Source organism: Neofelis nebulosa, chromosome 4, assembly GCF_028018385.1.
Source record: "Neofelis nebulosa isolate mNeoNeb1 chromosome 4, mNeoNeb1.pri, whole genome shotgun sequence".
Classification (NCBI taxonomy): domain Eukaryota; kingdom Metazoa; phylum Chordata; class Mammalia; order Carnivora; family Felidae; genus Neofelis; species Neofelis nebulosa.
The window spans coordinates 137,579,572-137,605,402 of NC_080785.1; the positions used below are offsets into that span (position 1 = coordinate 137,579,572).

Below are 25,831 nucleotides of genomic sequence, written 5' to 3' on the forward strand. Positions count from 1 at the left end.
TGAAGTCTTTTTCTTTTTCTTTTCTTTTCTTTTTTTTTTTGCCACTCACTAGAATGAAATTGAACAGCTCACTCAATGCCCTCTATGCTATGTTCTCATTACTTATGAATGATGAAGAAATAGGAGGGCAATAATAGCACCTACCTTATCGAGTGTATTTGGCATCAAATTAATAAAAGTAAGTAAAGTGTGTTCTTAACTAGTGGCACCTTTGCTCCCTCAGGAGTTATTTCACAGTGTCTGGAGATATTTTTGTCTGTCACAACTGGGGGAGTGCCGCTGGAATCTAGTAAAAAGTGACTAAGGATGCTCTAAAACATCCTACAACGCCTGGATCGTCTGCTCGGCAAAGAATTATTAAGCCCAAAGTGTGAATACTTGCCCAGGTTAAGAAACTTTGGTCCATATCCCAGTACCTGCTGTGTAGCAATGCAAAAACAAAAACAAAAAAACCCTCCTAAAATGATCCAGGAATGTGGAACACTTGGAAGCGCTGACATATAGCACACTCAGACGAAAATACATCTGAGGAATTGATTAAATATTTCACTTTTCATCTAACTATGTTGAAGTCCTGAAACAGACATTTATTTCCATCTGTCGATTAGGGGTGTGGGGTATGGAGGTTCTTTGTCCATTGTTGAGGAGTTTCAGAGGCTGAATTTGCATTTGATGGCAAGCTCTGTTTTTTTCATTTCAAGAGTGGCCGACTCTACGACACGGCTTTTGGAAAGGGAGGTTTATTTGTTTTTAAGTATTCTTTTTGTAACTTAAAAGCATCTTGAATTATTAAACCAGTTATTTTCCGGGCCTGTAAATGTTTTCAGCATGTTGCCTTAAGTTTTCCCTGAGTCAGCACATAGTATTGCATGTTGGAAGACCTCAGTTAGAACCATTTCCTTAAGATGTCGGTAATTTTCTTCGGGGTTGTGATGTTTTCTTCAGGGTTGTGCTCATTCTGACAAGAGAGGGTGTTTCTCTCCCAGACCCCCACATTCATAGCTGTGGTGGGGACTCTGCTCGGAGCAAAGGTGTGTGCGCCACAATTTCAGACTAAAGAAAAGGATAAAAAAAAAAAATCACAGGTGATAATTTAATACTTTGCCCTGATGTTAGACTCTTGCTTACTTCTAGCCAGGAGTCAAACCATGAGGTAAATCCTCCAACCCACATTTTATGAAAGACAATAAGAGAGAACTTGGTTGGAGTTATAACTAAAAAATTCTTTTTTTGTGCTTCGAAGCCAAATGCTTTTACAAGAGGCAGAAAAAGAAAAAGAAAAGAAAGAAAAAACACCCGAGTCAAACTGATGAAAACCAGTCAAAATATGGCCTTGTTGTGGCTGATACAGCTACCCTGGCTGGTCCCAAAACACAGAAGGCTTCTTCAGGCATGGCTCTCAACACTGATTGAACCAGATTTCTGCGTCAACTGCTTGAAAGCTGCACCACACATTTCCTGAGTATATTATTGAAAATTATCAGACCTGTTTTGTTCATTACCAGGAGCCTGAAAAATGACCGGCAAACGTGGCTGCAAGCCTTTCTCTAGCAAGTGGAGGCCGACTTTGAAACAAATGTCCTCGCAGCCTGTGAATACATCATGTAGAGCCTTGGGCCTTGGGGCAGGTTCCCTTCCTAATAACTCCAAGGAAATCTCCACTGGCCCCTGAAGAGGGTGGACAGCCTCCCACCTAAGTCTGTTCACTTAATAAGCACTCACAACCTATGGTTCGTTGTCAAGGAGCAAATGTGTTCATTCTTAGTATTTATTTGAGACAATATTTATTGATACAGAAACCAGAGCAAGAAATGTTTTTCCTCTTTATGTCAAGAAATCTGAATTACCGCATCAGGAAATCAGGAGATTATACCCTGTGAGGACTGGAAGGGACACAGCTCATGACCCAACTCAGTTTTACAGAGAGGCTCCTAAGATCCCCAGGTGAATTAGGCCTGAATGGGGAATGCCAGAACCCCAGCCAGAGGTCTCTGTGCTGTAATACATGTGGCAGTCGAGGTCTTACTTTTGCTAGCTCTTCTCTTTGTTGTTTTCGGCTAAGACTAGACTCCTCAGCTCTTATTTCTCCTGATATTGCTAACAGTTCATTTATAACCCTTACCCCCTTCCCCCCCCCATCTGACTTTGAAGAACCTGAATTCATTTAGGCCTTGATTAGTGGTAATTATTTACCTGTCAGACCCCAGCTGGACTGCATCACCAAAGCTGAGTCACATAGCCTTGCTTCCAGTGACTGCTTCCAAACAATTAAATCAGAGAAGCACCTGTGTAAATATGTAATATTTGGCGATAAGAAAATGATTAGGCAACAGACACTGAGCTGAACTGCTGAAAAAAAATAGTGAATATTTTCCCCTGGGGGCTTTTCACATATGCCTTTAAGCGTTTCCAATCTCAAGAAGAAGGTCAGGTTATTTTCCCACCCCTCCTACCCCTTGTTTGTGTGGAAAATATAGCTCATCTGATGCCACAAGATTTGATTTGTTTGCAAACATTAAAATTTCAAGGAAACCTTCTCCTGTGTAAGCTGAAAGAGAAGAAGTTGAAATAGGGTGACAGACTAACCACTGATTTTCTTTTCCAAAGCCAAACTCTCTATCTCAATAGACAAGCTGACAATTGAAACTCATCTTGGACAGTGATCTCTGTTGTTATTTGAATTTAGGGCTTCAGTGATGAGATTCAAAGTGCAGGAGAGTGGAAAGAGTGAGAGTTTTTGAAAACAGACCAGGAGATGAATCCCAACATTACCACCCGGGAGAGCTGTGTGACTTGTAGCATGTTTGGAGCCTCAGTTTCCAAATCGGTTAGAAATGACTTAATTCTTAACCCAACATGACGGGCCGTGTGTAAAATGCCATTCTCGGTGCCTGGTGAGCAAACATTCACTGTGCTCCATTCCATAACAGTAGACTGGAAAATCTATTCAGTATTCCATAGTTAAAACTGTTGGTGATTTTTTAAAATTGTTTTCTGATGAAGATCACTTTTTAGCAATAGAATGTACCACCAGGAAGTGATTCTAAAATTTCTCTCTTATATTTCAGAAGCTAACCTGCCCTCGTTTTGGTATTTGTACCTTCTTTAACACAAATTCATATGGACTGACTATAAGAGAATCTTTTTTACAATTGGGCATAAAAAGATACTGACCCTGGCTGACCCTCATTGATTGTTTGCTGTTTCATTCGACTTGGCTGGTATTTTTAGCTAAAGGACATCTACAGGTGGGTTTTCATGGGCCCACTCCTGTTGTGTTCCTTGTACAGTTACGGACGCCTTTTTGTGCAGAGCTCAAACCTGTTTCATCTCTTCCCAAGCTCTGCGATCTTGAGCACGTTAAATATTCTTAGCGCTTCAATATCTTCACTTGTCAAGTGGAGAGGATGATAATTAACGCGTAATGTTATTCGGAGAATTCAGTGAGTAACCGTAGAGAACTTAGAACAGTGACTTGAACAGAGGGAAAAAAACCCTGTAGTTGTAGTTGTTACATTACTGACACTAATGTAAGCAGCTTACAATAGAGCTGGTCTCACAGAGCTAGTGTGCAGAACAGAGCGTTCAGACCCTCAATCAAATCTTTCCAAGTCGAAAATGTTACTGTTAAAAAATGTTATCCTCTTTCATAAAAGTTCTTAATTTCATTTAGTTTGAATGCAACGTTTTATTTGTGGTTTCCGAATTAGACAACGAAAAGTAAGAATACCTTCTGTGGAATGTTACTAATTATTCATAGAAGCAGGTCCAGTTGTCCTTGGACCTTGAGTCTAAATTGAGATAGTCACTAGTTTTTAAAATCCATAGGATACCATTCACTGTCTGACCTCAAGTTGATAGGGGATAATAGCAAAAAGTTGTCACAAGTCCGGGTTTATTTACTATCTATTTTAAAGTGAACATTTTGAAACCAGGATATGGAATGTTTGAGGATATAGATGTATCTGATTCTGCTGCACTAAGATGGGAAGTTACTCGAAGCTACCTGATCGCTTTGTCTGTTTGATGTCTTCTATTTTTGATGAGCCCTTTGCTTGTTGTTAGAGCTGTCTTACTACTGTAAAAAGTGACTCTCCTGAACTCCCCCACGATTCCTGAAGCCAAAAGATGTACTTAAGTTGTGACAGCACAGCTAATGTAGATTTGTAAAAGGCTATGAAAGGAGTTATAAGTGCAAAACTTAAAGATAAGAAGGATCATTTTACTTGGGGCACATCCTTTCCCTTCCTAATCCGTTAAGCAAATTGATTAGTGTTAAATGAAAAGATGTGGTGGGGTGATTTGCTTTAGAATAGAAAAAGCACTTGGAATTATTAAGCTGCCTACACATCTGTAAAATAAATTTACTCTGAAATTCCCATTAGATCTCACTGAATTCACTGAGCAATATGGCCTCCCTGTTTTGTTTAATAGCTCTTCATTCCCAAGGGTGTTAACTCATTGTGTTAGACCAGAGCTTGAATGTTCTTCTTCCCCGAGGCCTTATCACTTATCTACAACGTTGATTAACTCTGTACATCCATATACCGTGGTCCAATTGAATAAGCTGTATGACAAGTATCTCCACAGTAATACCATAAGATCTAAGCAGAGAAATAGATGGTACACTGATAAATAGAAATGCATGCACTAAATTCTAAAAATATGTTTTCCCCTTCTGCAGTTTCAAAGCCACAGTTTAAATACCCTAAGCCCTTTCCGTAAATGCATCAATGTATTACTCTCTACATTTGCTTTCTTTTTTCTTTTTTTAGTGAACATTCATCCAGTTTTTCTAGGAAGTTGAAGAAATCATTATTCTAATACTACATTTTTGGTCACTTATTTATCATTAACCTTAAATTTTTTCATCTGGTTTAAATATTCTGCTAGTACCTCTTACAGCTGACTTTCTGGTCAATTTCCACTTAAATTTCTGCAGGTGCAGACTCTCAGGCAGCTATTTATTGATTGTCTGTCTCCTTGCTAAAGGTTACTAACTTCATCAACAGTAGTGCTATAAATTACACCTGTTAAGATTCTCTCATTGTTGCTAGCTGACAATGTACTTTTGTTTTTTTGGCTGTTCAGTGTTGTTGACCTGCACTGTGTCCAATCACTCTACAAAGACTGGTGGACTGAATTATTCCTGGGTACCATTACCCAGTTGACACTTTGAGCTCCTGAATCACCAGCTGAAACCAAAAATCTCATGTTTTTGGCAACAACACCCACAGTTTGTATTATCTTTAGTCCAAAGAGGCTTTCAGAGCATGAAAAGAGTATTGAGTCTCCAAGCTTTTTCCTCCTGCCTCCTTTCACCAATGCATGGCATTCAGGAACGTAGACTTGGGATAACATCCTTAGTTTGTTATGTTTAGAAGAAGAAGAAATAAAGTCAACTTGCTAAAGATCTGCCTAAAGAACAATTAACTTAAGCATTGCGGCATTAATACGAGCTAGAAGATTATAGATCTGTGGGTCTCAGTTGGTTTACCACCAACCTTACATGGGTACGTCACCTAATTGGGAACAGTCTGTGAAGTTTTCTTTTTGTACAACTGAAAGCATTTGCAGACATGACAACAGCTATCACTTATTATGTTGGTCATGCACCATGATTGTTGGTCATGCACCATGATGGGGGAAGGGGCTGAAACTTACCAAGTGTAGGAAAGGGGAGACATCAGAGAATACAAATCTGAAATAAAAGAAATAGAAAAAAGATAAATGATACAAAAGATGTATAGGCAGAAACCTAAAATAACTTTGCCCTGTGAGTGTGTAAATAAACATATTCTCAAGTTTATTGAAGTATAATTTACATACTACAAAATGAATGTGCCCGTTTAAAATGTATAGCTCAGTGAGTTTTGATATATGCATAAACACATGTAACCATCACCTAAGTCAAGAAAGAGAAAATTTCCAACTCACTATTCTCTTCTGCTCCTGCCCAGACAACTTCCCAACCCAACCTTAGTTGCCGTTACATTACTATCAGTATAGACTAATCTATCTATACAAATGGAATCATGTGCTATATATTCTTTTGTGTGTGGCTGCTTTCCCTCAGCAAAATATTTTTGAGGCTCATTCATATTGTATGTATCAACAAACACTCACATAAATAGACTAGCAGACTGTGCACACATACTTTTTATTTTTTAGGTTCATACATAGGAGATGAACTGATGGGTTATATATGGTAAGTTTATATTTAACTTTACAAGAAACTACCAAACTGTGTTCTAAGATACTTACACCATTTACGCTCCCACCATGAATGGGTGACATTTCCAGATCTGTATTCTTGGCAAATATTAGTAATGTTCCTCTTTTTTTCATTTTAACCATTTTAGTGGGTATAGAGTGGTTTAAAATTGCATTTCTTTGGTGACTGTGATTTGAAATATCTTTCAGTGCTTATTGGCCACTTATATATTTTTTTCATTTGTGAGGTGTATGTTCAATGCTTTTGCCCATTTTTAAAATTCGGTTGTGTTTTTATTATTGAGTTATGACAGTTTTTTAATATATATATTCTGGGTAAAGATAAGTATTACAACTATTTTCTTTGAATTTTTGACTTGACATCTTTTTTTGTGGTTGTTTTATGAGGAGCAAAATTTTTAATTTTGATGAAATCTAATTTATCAGTTTTTCCAATGGTTAGTACTTTTTGTGTCCTAAGAAATCTTTGCCTAACTAAAGTCACAACTTTGTACGGTTTTAGATTTTACATTCAGTTCTGGGATCTGTTTCTAGTTTATTTTTGTATGTGATAGGAACTTGGGTTCAAAGTTGATATTTTCCAACACAGACATCTGATTGTTACAGCACCAGTTTTTGAAAAGATTATCCTTTCTTCTCTTTGTTCAAGTTCACTGACCTTTACCTCTGCAGAATCAAACTGCTATTACACCTAGTGAATTTTTTCACTTTAAATATTTTTCTGTTTTAGAAGTTTCACTGGTTCTTTTTTTTAACAGTTTTCATTTCTGTTACTGTATTCGTGTTTTTTTAATCCAACTATTTATGATAGCTATTTTAAAGTCTTCGTATGCTAATTACATATTCTCTGTCACTTGTGGGTCTATTTCTGTTGCCTAATTTTTCTTCTGCTTGTGGGGGAAGAAAAAGGTTTTTTTCTAATCCTTTGCAGGTGTGGTAATTTTAGATTAGATGCGGTGCTTTGTTAATGTTGTACTGTTGAATGTTCAGGTTTTATGATGTTCCTTTAGATAGTGTTGCTCTGTGATCTGGCAGTCATTTAAAGTATGGATCACTTTAATCTTTATGAGACTTGTTTTTAAGATGTGTTAGGGAAGGTATGGAGTAGTCTTTATTCCAGGGATAATTTTGTATCATTACTGAGGCATGGCCATTCTAGGGTCTCTACTAACTGCTTAATGGTTTCAGTGATGTTTCTTCTCTCTGGCTGGCCTGAGCTTGAAGATGGTTCAGCCCAATGGGAGATAAGGTAGCCATTAAGTTAAATATTGTTCTTTCCCCAGTTCTGTACTTTGTGGAGTATTGCTCTGTATGGCTTGATAATCACCCAAAGGCTCAAAGGCGCCCTTGTGCATATTTTTTGAATTTCTTTCCTAAATATCTCTTTCCTTTCTAGTACTTTGTCCCACAAATTCTAGTCACTTCAGCTTACTCAGTCTTTGAACTCTGTCTGTTCCAGTTAGTGAGGGCCCATGTTCTACCTGGGCTTCCTTTCCCTGACTAGCAATCTGAAAAGTATCTCCTGGTTTAAAAAAAAAAAATTTTATTACATCCTTACCTCATCTGTTTTCTTTTTCTTAGGGATCATAGTCTTGTGCTGTCTGTAGTCCATGGTCTGGAAACAGTGGTAATACATAGATGTTTTCAGTTTTCTAATTGTTTATGGTAGGTGGTTTCTTCAGTAGCTGTTAATCCATCATGGCCAGAAGAACAGGTATATTTTTAAATTTTTTTAATGTTTTTATTTATTTTTGAGAGACCAAGAGACACAAAGCATGAATGGGGGAGGGACAGAGAGAGAGGGAGACGCAGAATCCAAAGCAGGCTCCAGGCTCTGACCTGTCAGCACAGAGCCTGACAAAGGGCTCAAACTCACGAACAGGGAGAGATCATGACCTGAGCTGAAGTGGGACGCTTAACTGACTGAGCTGCCCAGTAGCTACTGTATATTTAATATAAAGGTATTAAAAATACCTACTATATTTTTAAAGAGTACAATGAAGGTAGTTACTTTACTACAAATAGGGCTGTAGTGTTCAAGGTTACCTCAGATGGGATTCATTCCTCTAGAGATCACTAGTCAAAATCAGGTTTTGAGATCTATGCTGTAAGTATCGATGGACGTGCTTTTCTCAAACAGGAGTTGCTTGTATTCTACTTTTTGTGAGTTTTGCTGTAAGACACTTGCATTGTAATTTACTTAAAATATTTTAATTAAGTTGACTTGCCTGTAACTTTATTTGAAAAGTAAACTCTACAACATTATCATAAATGGAGTTGAAAAACGAATTGTATTTTTCTTACACATATCGAAAAAAAAAAAGGTTTCATTTTAAAGAGTAATTATCTTTGGACTCCTGAAGACATCTTATACCCCACCGGGGGTATTTTTCTACACCTAGCCGTGCTAGAATAGATCATACAGACATTGGATGAAGAAATGACATAGGTAATAGAGATAAAAAATGTAAAGTCCATTTTTTCATTTGTAGTTTCTGATACAACCATAAAATTTTAAAACTAGGATGGTCTTAGAGAATATCTAAACCTACTCCCTATTTCACAGATGTACTGGTTTCTTTTCAAGGCCTCACAGCTGGCTAATTAACTCAATAGATAATCATCAAGGGCTGAGCATGATCTAGGAGCTTGGAATACAGCAGTGAACAAAACAAGACTTCTTGGAGCTTATGTTCTAGTGAGGAATGGAACCCCTTTCTTTGGCTCTGTGTCCAACTGTGTATTGTTTACTGGTCTATTTACAACAAAAGAGACTACCTGAACCTTGTAATACCTGTCCCCATCCTGTCTCTCGGCACCTTTAGAAATAAGGTTTTGCTTTATGAAAAATCAACCCAGTTCCATAATCATCTTATTCTAATTCACCTGAGATGTGCCAGTTCACATGATGACACTTTGTTCTTCCTAATGGGGCTACTTGTCATGCTTTTTACTTTAGCCATAAAAGGGAAAACAAATCTCTCCTTTTTACAAGGAAGCGCCCATTACCCATTGCAATTATGTAATGTGGAATTTTGTGGGATATGGTCAACCTCTGGTTGCAACACACATTAGAGCTTTTAGACAGGGTCTTCTGGTTTCTTATCTCATCTTGTGTCATGATCTTGTTCTTGTCCTATTCTAGTCTCTCTTGATATATCACTCTCTCAAGGTGTTTGTGCTGTTTATCTGTATCAGTTCCCATGTCCCAGCTCTGTCTCCTTTCAGACCTGGAAACTTACCAAATCAAGTCTCTTCTGGTCTGAGGAACAGAAGTCTCTACTCTGACATTCCAGTCTTGAAAGCAGACTCTGTTCCTGACAACTTCAATGTTTTTTACAGGCACAGCCACCCCCAGAGAGGCAGAAAGGGTAGGATGGAAGAAATCATCAGAAATGAGTTTGGGCACACAGTTGACTCTCTTTTGTCTTTAAATCTGTGGAATTAGTGAAAGCTTCTATGAACTCATGGAATTTTCAGCCTTTGGAATTCCCAGACGTCTTCAGGTTGTCTTTGAAGAATGCTTATTTTACAACGTGTGTTTTTCCTTGGAAAAAGAGAAAAGCAGAGTGAGCCTTGTTAAAGGGATAGTTGAGACTTGAAGATAACTCCCTTTTATATGAAGGCTTTGTGCAATGCACTTTACATGCTTTTTCACTTTTGACTTCACAGCAATCTGATGAGAAATGAGCTATAAGTATATGAACTCATTTTAAAATGAAGACGTAGGCATAGAATCTTGAGGAGACCATTTAGCTTACTTAACGTCAGTCAATCTATAGTTAGGTCAAGATTCAGTTGTGTTTGATACCAATGAAACCCTTCAATAGCTTGTTAACATCAGTGTCAAGGTAAAATCATGAATACAAAAATATGTATAAAACATTAAGCATAGGATTTGTCCTTGTATATTCATTTGATAGCTGAACTGACACAGAGTCTGTGGGATTTGTCTCAAAAATCACTAAATGAAGTAAGTGGTGGTCTGAATCAGAACCATATTCTTTTGAATTTTATTCTAAGGTTTTTCCAACACAGCATTGTAATTCCAGGAGAAAACCATTCATCTTGGCAGTGACTTGGTTAAAACCCAGTGTATGAACAGTCACAACACAGAGATTTTCAAGATAGAGTTATAACACTGGCATTATGAAAATATTCAATTATTTTGAATTCAACAACTATTTATTCAAAATATTTATTGAAGGGCGCTTGGCTGGCTCACTTGGTTAAGCTTCCGACTCTTGATTTTGGCTCAGGTCATGATTTCACAGTTGGCGAGTTGGGAGTCCTGAGACAGGCCCTGTGCTGACAGTGCAGACCCTGGTTGGGATTCTCTCACTCTCCTTCTCTCTCTGTCCCTTCCCTGATCTCTCTCTCTCTCTCTCTCTCTCTCTCTCTCTCTCTCTCTCTCTTTCTCACTCACCATGTGTGTGTGTGTGTTTGTTTATTTATTGAGAGAGAGCAGGGGAGGGGCAGAGAGAGGGAGAGAGAGAGAACCCCAAGCAGGCTCTGCACTATCATCACTGGGCCTGACACGGAGCTCGACTCATGGATTCATGCCTTGAGCCAAAATCAAGAGTGGGACATTTAACCGATCAAGCCACCCAGGTGACCTTCATGTCCTTTTATTGATTATATTATGCCTTTCTGCTACTGGGCATCCCTAATAAGCTATTCTATTACCAGATTAAAACAAAATTGTCTTGTTCTGTCTAGATTAACTATCTTTTCCTGAAAGACTGGTAGATAAGTAACAGGTGAGAATACAGTGGGCTCTGTCTCTTTCCTCAAAATGCCTTGTTAGGATACATGCTGTTTGAAAGAGAAAAAAAAATAATAGTTCAGTCAGAACCACACAGTCATTGAAAACAATCTTGTTTCAATTGCCGTCACTGCAAATGCAATTATGGCCAATTCTCATGAGTCTCTGCTAATGGGAAGAGGGTGTAACATGGATGGTTGACAGGCTCAGATAATCCAAATAACTGATTTTCAGCATTTCCCCCACTAAACATATTCACCAGAGTTGCTAGCAAGTAATGGAAATTGCTGATTCTAGTTTCCTTCCTCTCCTCCCCACACCCAGGCCCCCCAACCCCAGTCACCCTTTGATGGAGATACAGTGAGCAATGAAATGGCCATAAACCTGTGGGAGGAAGAAGAGAGAAGGAAAGTCCATCAATCCTTGAATAAATTAGAGCTATTTTAATCCAACGCTTTAGAAATGGAAAGTCCTACTCCTATAGAATATTGTTTTGCTCACTATATTTGTACAAGAAATACATCTCAAATGCCATTTTATTAAATCCTCATCACAGAACTAATGTGTCAATTCATTTTCTCTGTTTAAAAACATTAACATTACCGATAACTTTTCCTTGACCTTTGCCCTCTGTCTCAGACCTGCCTCCTTTTCTCAAAAGGAACACAACAATCCTGATGCTTGTTTGTCATGATAAACAGTGTCCAGCTTTTTATCTATTCAAATTGCTTTTATGTATGCATGCAGAAATTCAGTCAGAGAAAGTAATCATGTCCTTTTGGTTGGCAGTAATGGTAGACAATTCGATTGTTGAGGCGCGAGGTAGACTTGCTGTGCATTGCCCACATGACTCTTCCATGAAGGACTCCTTGCCCCATTATGGAATGTCGTTAGCAGACAGTCTTCAGCTGTCAAGCCCTTCAGGGACTGACGACTTGCACAGAAGCTCCTCAGCCTCACCCCTTTCAGATTCAGCCAGCGTTCAATAACCGATCCGGTTCCATTTGAAACCACTGTGCACATTCTTACGCCAGTTCAGTGCAAGACTCTAAATGTTGGCCCATCTTGGGACAACTCAGAATGACCTTTTAGGTTCAGAACGCTGTGGAGTGACTGAAGCTGCCGTTGGGCCTGCATTGCAGCTCAGCTTTTTCCTCTGACCGATCCTGCTTCCTCAGATACTGATAAAATGAATATTCCTTAATAAGTTTCCTGAACAGTAAACACCGTCTTAGAGTCTGCCTCCAAGGGAACCCCTTCTGTGACATGTGTCTCGCTTGCTTTTTCACTCAGTGGTATGTCTTAGAAGGCTCATTTGCTAGTAAAAGAGATCAGCCTTATTCTTTTAATATTCTTACAGTATTTGTGTCGGAAACTGAGTAGTTGTTCATCAAAAGCCTGGTTCCCATTCTTCCCCAACCTGTATCGGGACCACGTCATGAATTGATACGGCTTCGGTTACTGCATTCTGGCCACCGAATTGTGGAAAGAAGTGCTCTGTGACCCAGGCTCGATCTATTCAAATGTCAAAGTCTTTACTGCCTTTCCCCATGCCTTGTGTGCTAGCAGAATGCAAAAGATTTAGCAGAAGTTTCTAAGGTCCCAGGGAATGGCAGAGCCACCTTTGAAATAAGGTTGGGTAACTGAATCACCACATAGGCTGTCCACAAACCGCACGACAAATTGTGAATCTGTTGAAATATTTAGGGTTATTTCTTCAAGGAATTCGCTTCTCTTATTTAAAAGTGAAAGGACGGGGCGCCTGGGTGGCGCAGTCGGTTAAGCCTCCGACTTCAGCCAGGTCACGATCTCGCGGTCCGTGAGTTCGAGCCCCGCGTCAGGCTCTGGGCTGATGGCTCGGAGCCTGGAGCCTGTTTCCGATTCTGTGTCTCCCTCTCTCTCTGCCCCTCCCCCGTTCATGCTTTGTCTCTCTCTGTCCCAAAAATAAATTAAAAACTTTGAAAAAAAAAATTAAAAAAAATAAAATAAAAGTGAAAGGACCTTTCAGTTGTTTCCAGTTTCTCTCACTAATGCAAACCACGCCATTCTAAATATTTTGTGCCTGTCTTCTTGGGTGTGTTTCTGTAGTGTTAAACACAGTGAAGTAGACTTATTAGGTCTTGAGATGATGCATAAGCTTTAACATCAATGGATGTTTTCACAGTCCTTTCCTAAATGGTGAAACCAGTTTCTACTTTCATTAGTAGTGCATTGGAATACCTGTCTCTGATCATTTAAACCTGGAATTTCACTTTTGACCCCCAAATATTTTCATTCGTGGTTGAATTTTAGTTGGTTTCACATCTCAAGTTCCAGGACATAAAGTTTAAAAAATAGTAGACACTGGGGGCACCTGGGTGCCTCAGTCAGTTAAGCATCTGACTCTTGATTTCAGTTCAGGTCGTCATTCTGCAGTTCATGAGTTTGAGCCCCACATTGGGCTCCACACTGATGGTCTGAAGCCTGCTTGGGATTCTCTGTGTCCCTCTTTCTCTACCCCTCCCCTTCTCACTCTCTATCACTCTCTCAAAATAAATAAATACTTTTTAAAAAAAATTATAGACGCTTGACACAGTTTAGTCTCCTTGAAGGTAGTCCCTAACATTCATGCCATGAAGTTACTCACCCTGTTGCCATAGAAGGAATTTGAACTCTGTATGCCAAGACCGATGTATACCCATGTGTGCAGAGCTCCTAAATGAGTCCTATCAACTGACCAGATTCTACCTCAGACAGCTTTGCTGTTAACTATTCCTCATTCAGTAAAAGGTGAAAGATTCATGCAATCTGAAGGGAAACCAGAGTATTAACTATTCCTCATTCAGAAAGAAAAAAAAATGATGATAAAAAAAATATGCTACTGACTTCTATTTGTTGAGTATGTAATATATACTCTCCACAGAGCCTGTGCTCAGCATTTTATCTGCGTTCACTTATTTGAGTCTCACAGAAGTCCTCTGATGTGGAAGTTTCTCTTGTTTTTAGCCCTGCTTTTCACCTGAGGAAATTGAGGTCCAGGTAATATATTTCACAGGTGAAAAAGCTAAGGTATAAACCTAAGGCCTTCAGACTCTAGACCCAGAACTAGAATCTCTTTCCTCTTGCACTCTGTTTATATACAACTCTCATCAAAGTCGGAGGGGTGACACATTATTTAATTCCATTTTGCTCACTGATAGAAGTCGAGGGCTGTGGTGGTCTTTGTGTTTGTGGGGGTTAACCAAGTCATGAGGAGATATGCTTTGTGACTGTAGAGGGTTTATTTTAATGGGTGGTACATCACATAGGAGGGGCGAGCCCTCTATCTCAGCTCTGGAGGAAAAAAAGCATAAAAGCATACAGTTCCATAAGTCATTTAAAGGTTTAACAAAAAAAAAAAAAAAAAAAAAAAAAAAAAAACAGTAAAATCTGTATTCTGGGTAGCTGCTTGCAAAGCAGCTATAATCGTTTGGCCAAATCACATCTTGCTCACTGTTCCTCCCTGAACTTCCTTTGTCCTCAAACTGAATATAACGCAGAGGAGGTCTGTGTGGGTCTGGGACATGATGGAATTTGGACCAGCTGTTTGCAAAGGTTACATTGGAAACTCAAAAAGCCAAAAGGGGTTGCAGTGAAAACTGGCTTCTGAAGTTGGAGTCCCCACATGGTGTCTCATGTCTATACCAAGAAACTACGGGTAGGGCTGGAACTGGCAACACATAAATCTTCCCGAGATGAAAAAAATGTTAGGCCCTATCGATGAGGCACAAGAACATATTTGACTTCCCACATTTCTTCCATTTTTGTGGTTTTTGAGGTTGCAGTAGAATTCAAACCTCTCTGGGTTCAAGTTCATCTAGTCTTGACAAAATATGACTTCCTGTGTCAGCAAAAGAAGGTTTTGATTAAAAAAAAAAAAAAGAGGACAATTAGATGAAATAGTTTTTACCAACTGTAAATGAATCAAGGTTAGACTTCCCTTAAAATATACAGGGGTCAAAAATCTGGGAATGAAACATAAGCATTGGGCTCATTTGGTGTTTCCTGAGGCCATGCCACGTTGGAAACCCTGAGTTCCTGTAAATCCCAAACTGGGTAAAGGGACAGGCAGAGCCCAAAGAAAAAGAAGGTTAAATGGGTATGGGCAATCATTTGAACAGAAGGCTTACATTTGGTTTCTTCTCAGGCAAATGTGTTTCTTCAAAGCTGTCATCCATTTGTGTCATGATATATGTTTGTTCATTTAAGCAACTTCTATTATGTTTGCTTCATGTCCACTACAGTTGCAAATTTGTTCTACAGCAGCGAATGGAATAGATGGAATCTCTTACAGTCTTTGGGGGAAGAGATAAGGAAATAAGCACAGCTATTCATAAGCCAGTATTTGCAAACTGAGCCCGGTGCTATGAAGAAAGTGATTGGGGTTCTCTGATAAAGAATGAAGGGAGAGACCTCTGTAGACAAAGTCTGCAGGGGAGATGTGGCCAAAGGAGAACCGTCTGATGGAGACACGTGCAGACTGAGACTGGGCAAAGTTTCTCAGGCTGGGGTGCTGCTCAAATAAAGACTCTGAGACTGGGGAAACTTCGGGCTGATTGGAGGCTGTGGCGAGAGCCTACTGGGACAGTGGGAGGCTGGCTCCAGCAGTGGCCAGTGGGTCTCAGACAATGAGATTGCTCTGGAGAGTTTTAAACAGGGAGGTGACAGGGTCCAATTTACATTGTAGGATTATCGGTCCAGCTGTGATGTTCACACTCCATCTGGGGGAGATAGGTCGGCAAGGGCATATACGGTGGAAGCGAAGAATGTAGATAGTGGGCAATTCTAATAGTTCAAGTGCAGCAGAGCAGAAGAACAAGAGTGAGATATATCTGTTTATCTGTTCTCTTGCCATTGGCTGGACCTCCATCAAAGCTGACATGCATGTGAAATGTTTGTGTAAGTTTGATTGTGTTGCATGAATTCCATTAAGCCCTCTCAGGGGAAATAACAATTAGGGAAACCGCAAGGCCATTACTGCAGCTTGAAACTGTCAATTGCCAGAGACTGCAAGTATCCAAAGCACCTATATCCGTGATTATAGTAATGTGCAAAATAATTGAACTTCTGGGATTCTGCAAGCGTCTGCATGTGATGTGTGGTGCATGTGGTTGCCAGGTAGTGAGCTCGGGCAAGGATATTAGAAAGTGCACTTGGCTTTAGTCTCTTTTCCATCTCCTTGACGTGAGGTTGCATAGAGAAGGCAGTGAACTACCAGCAAAAATGAGTTTTGTTTTAATTTGTCTGTGTGTATGCTCATGGAATACCTTAAAAGAAGGGGAGGCATGATCTCTGTTTTCAAATGGCAGTGTGTGGAGACCAGCGCTATGAATTTTAAAGCTCCAGTTGAGATTTTTGACTGGCCTTTGCCTGTTCCACTGCCTGTGGAAAGGCTTCATCAAAAGCAGACATTTCTTTAAGCTGTGCTGAGCCAATGTCTAACCTATACATTTGTTTTTATTTTAGTATTTCATTGTCCACCAAAATGTCTATGGAGTTCTAAGGTTATTCATGAACTCATTGTTTTGGAGAAAGGGAATTGGATGTCCCAAACAGTAGGATTTCTAGGCACCAATGAACGGCCATTTGAGATCTGTGGCCATGAATTTAAAATGCTGTCGATCAGCACTTTTACTTTTAAAAAGTCACAATGCCATATTCTTCTAAGGCAAATAGTCTCTTCAGTGGGAAGTTGCTTTAATTCATTTCCCTTGATATCTGTGGTTTGAGTCTTTCTTTGATTAAGTGATTGGTATTTCCTGAGCATGTATTAGGAGCCAAGCGCTGTGCTGACAGATCATCAGTAATAAGATAAGGGAGGCAGAATGAAAAAAAAAGAGAAGAAGATAGAAGTAGGAGAGAGGGATGAAAAATAACTCAGGAAAAGAAACTTTAAAATCCTTCCGGTGTTCACTTTTTAGTCTGTCATTTTCCATCTGTATGGCCTTGGATGAAATCACTTTATCTACGTCTTTGTTGCCCTCTCTAAATCTGAAGTCTTAATTAAACTATAGAGTCCTTGGTGGCCTTTCAGGGAAAGGTGTAACTGCAGTGTCAAGTATGACACATATTTTATATTTCAGACTTGTCTGAAACTGATAAGCTCTAAGGATTTTGATATCTTATTTAACAGGTAGCAACAGCAAGTAACTTTGATAAAGTTCTCCTCAGAGGTTGAGAACTTGGTGAAGTTTTCTGTACAGAAAAGAAAAAGAAAAAAATTGCTATTCAGCAGACTGATTGGCTCTAAATTTTTCCTGTTTCACCTAGAAGACAAGAGCACAGGAGCTCTTGGGAGCTTTAGAGATTGTGTGTGTGTGTGTGTGTGTGTGTGTGTGTGTGTGTGAGGCTGAGCTGTGTGTGGGCAGTGTTGGCCATCTGTCTTTTTTTTTTTTTTTACATCAAAATATAAAGCATTTGGGGATTTGTAAATATAAATATAAAGCCTGGGTGGCTCAGTTGGTCAAGCATCCGACTCTTGATTTCGTCTCAGGTCATGATCTCACAGTGCGTGGGTTTAAGCCTGGTGTCTGGCTCCAAACCGGGCAGGGAGCCTGTTTAAGATTCTCTCTCTTCCTCTCCCTCTGCCCCTGCCCCTGCCCCTGCCCCACTCACTTGCACACATCTCATTTGCTTTCACTTTTGTTCATTTCTGGGTCTCCATGTTGATAGAATCCAAGTGCTAATTTAGCTAAGTAAGTCTAATCCCCTAGAAGCCTCAACAGTCAGCCAATAATTCAGTGCCACACCACAGAACTTTCAGTTCAACTTCGCAGATTTGTGAAGGAGAAGGATTAAAAAGGGCTTCCCCCATAAAGCAGAAACAACACTGAAAAATCTACAATTATATAGAACTTTCCATCGTCCATGCTGTTATAGCAGCCTTTCCAGCTCCATTGTCTATAGGAGTGGTTCTCAGTCTGGGGCAGTTTTGCCTCCTGGGGCACATTTGCAATGTGTAGACACTTTTTGATTGTCATGGGTCAGAGGTAGATGTGGAGGCCAGGGATACTTCAAAATATCCAGCAATGCAGAAGACAGCCCTCACAACAATGTGTGATCTGGACCAAAATGTCCATAGTGACAATGCTGAGGATAAGGAACCTGGGTCCGTATCACCCCTTTAAACCCAGAATCACATGCGCCACTTTTCCAGGTTTTTAAGCTTGCTTAGAGAAAAAGCTAAAGATTGAATTTAATTTAGATTTTCGCATGATACGTCAATAGCTTTCTGATGCAAAGGACTTTCAAGTTTGTAACATCAAATGTAAAACAGGTCAATTGGTAATAATAAAAATAATAATCCCTTACATACATAAGGTCCTTTATAGTGTGCAAAACAAATTTACATATATCACTGTGTTTGATTATCACTTCAGTCCTGTTTAAGAGTTATGGCTGGCAACATAACCATTTTATAGAAAGGAAATTATTTTTGCCTGTTGAATCTCTAGAAATGGCTTTTCAACTTGTTATGACACTTTAATTACTGAGGAGTCACCAACAAATCTGTCACATGTCAAGTATTTCTAGGAGGAAATATTCAGGGTGTGGGCTGCCCATGTCTCTTCCATTGGGCGTAAGTGAACTTACCTGGGAGGAAAATGGAAGATTAGGGACTGCCTGGGAAGTGGTAAATTGCATGGTACGCCATGATTGCGCCACAAAAATTAACGTTTTTGGGTAGCAGCAGTAGATAACTGGAAGTGTCATTCTTACTTGAGCTGCCTTTTTTATAGAACCTAAAATAGAATGGGGTTTTGATCAAGGGAAATTCCTGGCCTCTGCTCTGTTCTTTGTATGGCTTTAACATGCTGTGGTCCATAGACCATAACTTGAAAATTTAGTGAAGAAAGGATCAGGAATATCACAGGCTCAGATGTTGTTTGGGTCTCTTTGGCAAGCCAAAAAAATAAGAATATACATGTGTCAAATCCATTAGACACTTAAAGGTCCTCCTTTGATTCTGGAAATGTCTTTAAGACAGTGCCAAAAGACCAGGCAGACACAAGGATTCAGGAGAGTCCTTGCTGAATGTGAAATGAGTTCTTGCCTTGTTCAGGATGGGCGCAGAGCACATGGCATTTAAACCCAGGGTTTCGCAGCAGGCCGAGCAGGGCAAAGTGCTAGTTTGAGCACTAGCTCACTGAGACGGTAGCAGTTACACAATAGTGGATTTCCTCACCCCCTAGATGGGATGGTCTACTTTGGGGTAGCAGAGAGGATTAAAGCTGTGATGTAACGGACTTAGCAGAGCCAAGCACGTTGTAAGCACTTGAGGACAGCACAGCCTTCTTGAAGAGGCTGTGAGGTTTCGATTATGGCTCTTCTTGCTAGTATGATCCCTTTTCGTGGTATTTCCTCAGTATATCTGTTTGTTCGCTCTTGCCCGTGTGCAAGGCCACTATCCTAAATCAAACTCGTGACATGTTTTGCGAACACTTCGTGAATGACACCACACCCTGCCTCTGCCTGGAACCCTTCAAAGAACTTTCCCAAAGAAGTAAGTCTTCCTTTGCCTGTCCTTTAAATGTTGGAGCTCCTGAGTTTTTTCTCCTTATCCAGCTGCTGCTGGCATGAATTCCCTGATGCTGTGTTTTAATAAGCATTGTATACACCAGTGTTCACAGAAGCACTATTCACAGTAGCCAAAAGAGGGAAGCAACCCAGATGTCCGTCAACACATGAACGGATAAACAAAATGTGATATATACACACAATGGAATATTATTCAGCCTTAAAAAGAAAGGCAGTTCTGAAAGGTGTGACAACTTGGAACAACCTCAAAGACGTTACATTAGGTGAAAAGAGCCCGTCAGAAGAGGCCAAATGCTATACGAATTCACTCACCGAGACACTTAGAGAAGACAAACCTGTAGACACGCAAAGGAGAAGAGTGGTTAAAACAGCAAACTTTGTTATGGCATATTTTACCACAGTAGAAAAGATATTTAAAGTAAATAGAGTATAATACTAAAAGAAAAATTGCCAATAATTATTGATTACCACGTACCAGGCATTGGGCTGGTCACGTTATGTATAGTCATTCGTTTAAACCTTCCATGAACTCTTAGAGATCGGTGCTATGGTGGTTCGTATTTACCAACGAGAAAATTAAAGCCCTAAGAGGTCAAGTAAGCCCAAGGTCATGCAGTTAGGAAGTTGCAGAGCGGCGATTGAAACCCAGATAGCAAGTGCTAAATTCTTCCTCCCTATGCTTACTCCCTCACTTGGTGCCAGTATGTTGACAACCATCACATTTTGAATCTCTAGCCCAGACCTTGGGAGCATGACAATGATGATGGTGCTATTGATGTTTTACTAACAATATTTTCAGGCTCTTCAAAAAATGATGAAATACTGCCCATCATCCCGATTTAAAGTTGAGAAATCTGAAGCATAGGGAGGTTAAATAACTTGTTCGAGTTCACTCATCCATGGCAGAGCCAGGATTTACACCTAGGTCAGTCTGATTTAAAGCCATATTCTTAAATATAACTGCATTCTTGAATATCCCACAGCACCCTATTCTAAGATAAACTCTCTTTTTCTTCTCATATTTTAAAATTTCTGAACTGGGATATAACTTATTATATCCATACAGTGTTCTTCCTGCATCCTGGCATTAACTTGACAGATGGACTTGGTAGAACTCAGGAAATAGGGTATTTATCACTCTAGATATACTAAGTGCTCAGAAGTTTGTTCGAACATGATGTGCCCCACGATTCCCAAAACCTGGCTCTTATGCACAGATCTAAACGAAAGAATCAGGAACCCAGATGAAAAGAACAAGTATATATAGGAAAGAATTCTCTTCCAGCAACTCAGTGAGATGCTTCTGGGACCAGAAAAACCTTGGCTATCCCACCTAGAGAGTGTGCCTATCTAATTTCTAAAGGTTTAACTCATTTTACATGATTTTGATCACCCCTGTTACAGCCACGTTTTTCTATTGTCCATGCTTCATTCCCTTCTTAGTGAGCATCTCTGTCTCACTGCTAAGAACTGAGACCCTTGGTGCCTCTGGGTCTTTTCATGGGCAGCAGTGTTTTGCATCAACTCACATTGTTGCCTCTTTACCAGTTTTACAATTGCCCTCAGAAACTCCAGAAAATGAAACTGGACAACTTGGAGCCCAAGCGCAATTTCTAAGACTTAAATCCCTGACCCCATAGAGACCCTAAGAGATGCTGTGGAATGCAAAGTCCACCACCAAATCCAATCTGCTTTGTTCTGTGAAAGAGTTCCCTAACAGCCATGAATCATTAGGCATCATAACGAAAGGGCCAATTTTCCTGCTGTATAAAACCAGCTTTTCATAAAAATAGGCATCCTTGATGTCATGGGTAGAATTAAGTGACCCGAATGCAATTTTTTAACAAAGGAAATAGTGGTTAAGAGTTTTTGCCATCATTTTTTTCCCCCTGGAGTATATCTTGCCTGTACCCAAATCTAGATCTGGAATAGTTTACTGGTAATAATAATTAGACATTACCATGACAACTGCCACGTTGAAACATTGCTGGTGGCAGAAGATACGACTTCCCAGGAAAAAGATTTTTTGAGGAAATACATGTACTATTTCAAGGCATAACAACAATATGTGTGGTTACTTTAAGATATACAACAATTTTCCCAATTGTTACTGATAATGTAAATCCAAAATGCAGTTGAAATTTCAGTGTGATGGTCACAACAATTTAAAGGTTGACTTGACTGCTATTACCTTCTAGAAGGAGAGGAAGGAGCTTGTGCTTGGAGAGGGCTGTCATCAAATATTCATGCTATAAAAATTCTGCAAAATAAAATGATGGTTTCTAAACAAATGTCAAGAGTTAGATGGCGTTCGGTGAATGGTTCCCAGATGAGTGTAAATAGTGTTTCTTTAATTAAAAGCAAGCAAAAAATAACTAATTAAATGTCATGATAGGACAGGGAAAGTATAAAGAGAGACAGGGCTCAGTGGGAAACCATGCCAGAGAATTGGACTCTGGTCCTGAGGAAAGGGCAGCCACGAGCACCTTCCTCATTTCTGTAGAGCTGGGTTCCAACAATGCCAAATAGTACCATTGTGGCAAAATCGCATCTACAGAAAGGAGAGCCTTAGCTAGGTAGGGAAGGAGCCTGCAGTAAATGTAACTGGGAACATATGTTGATGTTATTTTTTTTAACGTTTATTTATTTTTGAGAGAGAGAGCAGGGGAGGGGCAGAGAGAGAGAGAGAGAGAGAGAGAGAGACGGAGACAGAATCCGAAGCAGGCTCCAGGCTCTGAGCTGTCAGCACAGAGCCCTACGCGGGGCTCAAATCCACAAACCGTGAGATCGTGACCTGAGCCGAAGCCGGACGCTCAAACCACTGAGCCACCCAGGCACCTCATATCTTGCTATTATTCAAAATAATAGTAACTACCACTGACTGAGTACCTCATTTGTTCCAAGGAGTTTGAAAGCACTTTATGAACGCTGTGTGTCAGGAAACAGCAAAGCACACAAAATCTTTTTTTTCTTTTCTTTTTTTTTTTTTTTTTTGCCAGAAATTGCTATTTTGTATTTCTCAAAAAGCATTAAATGAGTCTCAGAGGAAAACTTGGAATGTTGCTGAACTACCTTTGTTCATATTTTGAATTGGTATTGTTTTTATTTGAAAGTACATAACACGTTGTGGGGGGGGGGGGTTGTGGGCAGCACCGTAATCTTTGCAGGAACAAAAGTTCTAAAGCTTTAGCAGGGGCCACTGGGTCTCCACCACCACTCCTTTGTGAATTAGTTGCCATTAGGTAATGCCAGGACTAGGAGAAAACTAGGGCGTGCAACTTTAAGTGAGATTGGAGCACCAATCCCCCACCTACCCTGAACTTGCTCTGAACCACTTAACAGCAGCACCTCCTGTCCATCCTGGAGACACTGCCTGTTGCCAATCCCCCTTGTTGTTTTTATCTGCACTTTGTGTCTGATTCCATATCATCACTCCCCGGGATATTTCTACCCAGGTTGAAAACACACATCCCACTTCCAGGCATCTGCTTCACGTTTCCTGGATGGCCCAGTAATGTGTTTGTTTAGCTCACTTCACATTAGACTATAGATTTTGCCAGTGGCCTTTTGAACACCAGCCTCAGGATGTTTGTTTTTGTAAGTTTTTGTCTTATCTCACTTCCTCTGAAAAAGCCTGATTTTTCACAGCTTGGCTGAAGCCTGAATATGCAGCTCTCGCAGCTCTCTGTGCCTTGCCTAACATCTTGCCAGTGCATGAGGCTACATGATTTGCAGTTTGAAAATCATGACCATTCTATGTTTCATTTCACCAAGCAGGCAGAAGGGCATTCTAAGAACATAGACAAGAGTGTATAGTAAAGTGCATCAGCAGTGGTCCCTCTGCCTCCTCTCTCTTCCTCCCTCTCCCTCCCTCCCTCCCTTTCCAGCCCCACCCCCTTCTCTCTCACTGGGGAAGTGGGATGAAGTTCAGTGATTCTCAAAGGCAAGGGAAGCACCTGGGGAACGTGTTAAAATGCAAATCCACAGACCAAGTCCTCAGAGATTCAGACTCAAAACAGCTGAATGAGTGCTGGGAATCTTTTTAACACCTCCTTTCCCCATGACCACCCCTAGCATTTTGATGAAATAGTTGGTAGATCTGAACCTAAAGAAACCCCAGTAAACTGGTTAAAATCTTCTATTTGAATATCTCTGTCTCAGACCTGGCTTTGAATTCTAGTTTAGTATTGCCTGCCTGGGTAACCTTCTGAATCTCTGTTTCCCTCAACTGTGGAGAAAAGGTTTTGTGAGGATTCAGTGGGCTAGGTGCAAAATGAATGTTCAAAAATAGTAGTTCTCATTAAATCATTATAGTCTAAAGAAACGCAAAAGAGATGAAAATAGTAGAAAACAGCATCTTATTAATGGTGTTGTAGGAGGAGAAAGTAGTTTTTAGTCTGTGTGAAACTAAAGGCGAAACTTGGACTATGTATGAAAGACAGAAAGCAAATGCCTAGCTCTTTTATTTCCAGGGGCCTTCAGCCCCTATCTCTCCCTTAACTTGGTCCTTTCCTCAGCCCCATCTCCGCTCAGCATCCTTTGGGAGATTTCTTGAATTCACTTCCTCAGGGAGGGTGACCTTCCTGACCTGTAGGTTAAATCCACATCACCAGTTACTTCCTCTTGATGTGTTCATTACGTGTTATTGTTAATTACGAGTTTCATGTCTGCCTTCCTGCTGGCCTGTGAGCCCCACTAAGAGGTGGGGTCTTGTGGGCTATTAGAGCCTTATTTCTATCAGGAGGCTTATTTCTATCAGGCTCATACTAGCCTGATGCATATCTTTGGAGGGAGTAAATCAATGTAAAGAAGATTTTTTAAAAATTCATGAGTGCTTTTCAACTAGGGAATGGAATGTCTTGGGGATACCAACTTTCCTGTCATGGCTGGTCCTTCCAAATGGACCACTTGGATATCGTGCTAAGGAAATCCCTTCAGGAATCTGTAAGTTCGCTTTCAGTTGGCCAGTTTTCCAGAACACATGAAGAAAATCTTAGGCAGTTTCTTGAAGAAAGACAAAGTCATAACAAAGAGCTTTGTTTTGCCTTTTGCGAGGAGTTAGACAAATTGCACAAGGAAACGCCAGATGACAACATCAATTTTAATTATGTCTCAGTGAAACATCTGAAGGTACCATTTAAATGATGCACTGCTACAGTTCACAGGACCTCCAAAGGATGAAGGGAGAATTAATGAAGTAGAGACAGAATGATTTTATTTACCAAACTACTCACAGCTTTGCTGCGTTTGATTTTGTTTTCTTTCCTCATATGGAGAAATTTTAGCTTGGCATTAATATTCCCACAAAAGAAAGGTGATTCACGAGGTGAATGAATTAAGCATTCTACCAGACTTGTGCTCAAAAGTTGGAAAAACAGCAAAAATCACACATTATTTCAAGCCTGGAAAAGCTGAGCTAATATTTTTTTCTCCATTGTCTTTCATTTTCTGCTTCTGGCCAAAAATAGAAAGCCACTTTTATATCCTTTTAAACATGTTCTTAGGGGAAAAGGCACCTTCCAAGTGGAAGCAAGAACGGAGAATAAATGCTAAGTTCTATTTCTTTTGGCATATAGACTTCATTTGAATTTTGTTCATAAGGCTGGGGTTTTCATTACTGCAGAATAAAAGTCTTAACTGGAAGCTTTGGAAAGGTGAAGAAGGCCACTTAACTCCTAGCCATGTTCTTAATCAATTTAGTCCTCATTACATCTGAACTATTCTCCTTCTATTGGCCAATTTCTCCAAGTATTTGTATTCCATTATTTTCACAGAAAATCAAGACTGCCATATAGAATGATGGTTAGGTGTGACAAGCATGTAAGCTTGTCATAAATTATACATTCCTCATTTATTTGCAAAGTTATGGAGATGCAATTTTTAAGGAATTTCTATACATTCCCCTATTCATTCCTTTGAGCCCATTTGTTTTCTTTCTTTCGAGAAAGAAAATAGACTGAAAACAAAGACAAAGTGTACTCTCTGGCAAAGTATTAATAGCTCCAATAACAGAGTACCTCTGAGTTCTGGGAGGTCATTTTGCAAAGGCTCTGGACTTAGTCTGGTTGATGAAAGCCCCTGATACTTGTTAGTAGTTTGAGCTTTATCAGGTTTATCACTTGCCATAAGTACAAAGAAAAGCCAGTGTGGGGACAACCATCTCATCAGATAGGAAAGCCCTGAAACGTCCTGTGGTGATACCACACGACCAGCGAAATCCGTGAGGAAAAAGAGCATGTTGTTGCTCTCCTACATTGGAAAAAGCGACAAGAAAAG

At 39.9% G+C, this 25,831-nt stretch overlaps 1 protein-coding gene and 2 long non-coding RNA genes across 7 annotated transcripts in view; 1 reads left to right on the forward strand and 2 right to left on the reverse strand.

The window, feature by feature from the left end:
* The window catches only part of LOC131509948 (uncharacterized), a 227,078-nt gene that overhangs the window by 130,541 nt on the left and 70,706 nt on the right, over positions 1 to 25,831 (forward strand). The window lies entirely within an intron of this gene.
* Positions 725 to 10,589, reverse strand: LOC131509945 (uncharacterized). 4 transcript variants are annotated; one of them, XR_009260813.1, is made up of 6 exons: positions 10,460 to 10,589; positions 9,477 to 9,781; positions 7,793 to 7,919; positions 5,665 to 5,701; positions 2,194 to 2,285; positions 725 to 1,053 (listed from the first exon to the last, which is right to left on the reverse strand). It is a non-coding gene; the product is annotated as an uncharacterized LOC131509945 (long non-coding RNA). The 4 variants fall into 4 exon arrangements; XR_009260811.1 differs by having other exon boundaries at positions 9,477 to 10,585; XR_009260814.1 differs by having other exon boundaries at positions 7,793 to 7,849; positions 9,477 to 10,583.
* The window catches only part of LOC131509943 (uncharacterized), a 320,351-nt gene continuing 312,120 nt past the window's right edge, over positions 17,601 to 25,831 (reverse strand). The window contains exon 7 of the transcript XR_009260805.1: positions 17,601 to 21,815. The gene's annotated coding sequence lies outside the window, so the exon portion shown is untranslated. The remainder of the gene's footprint in view (positions 21,816 to 25,831) is intronic.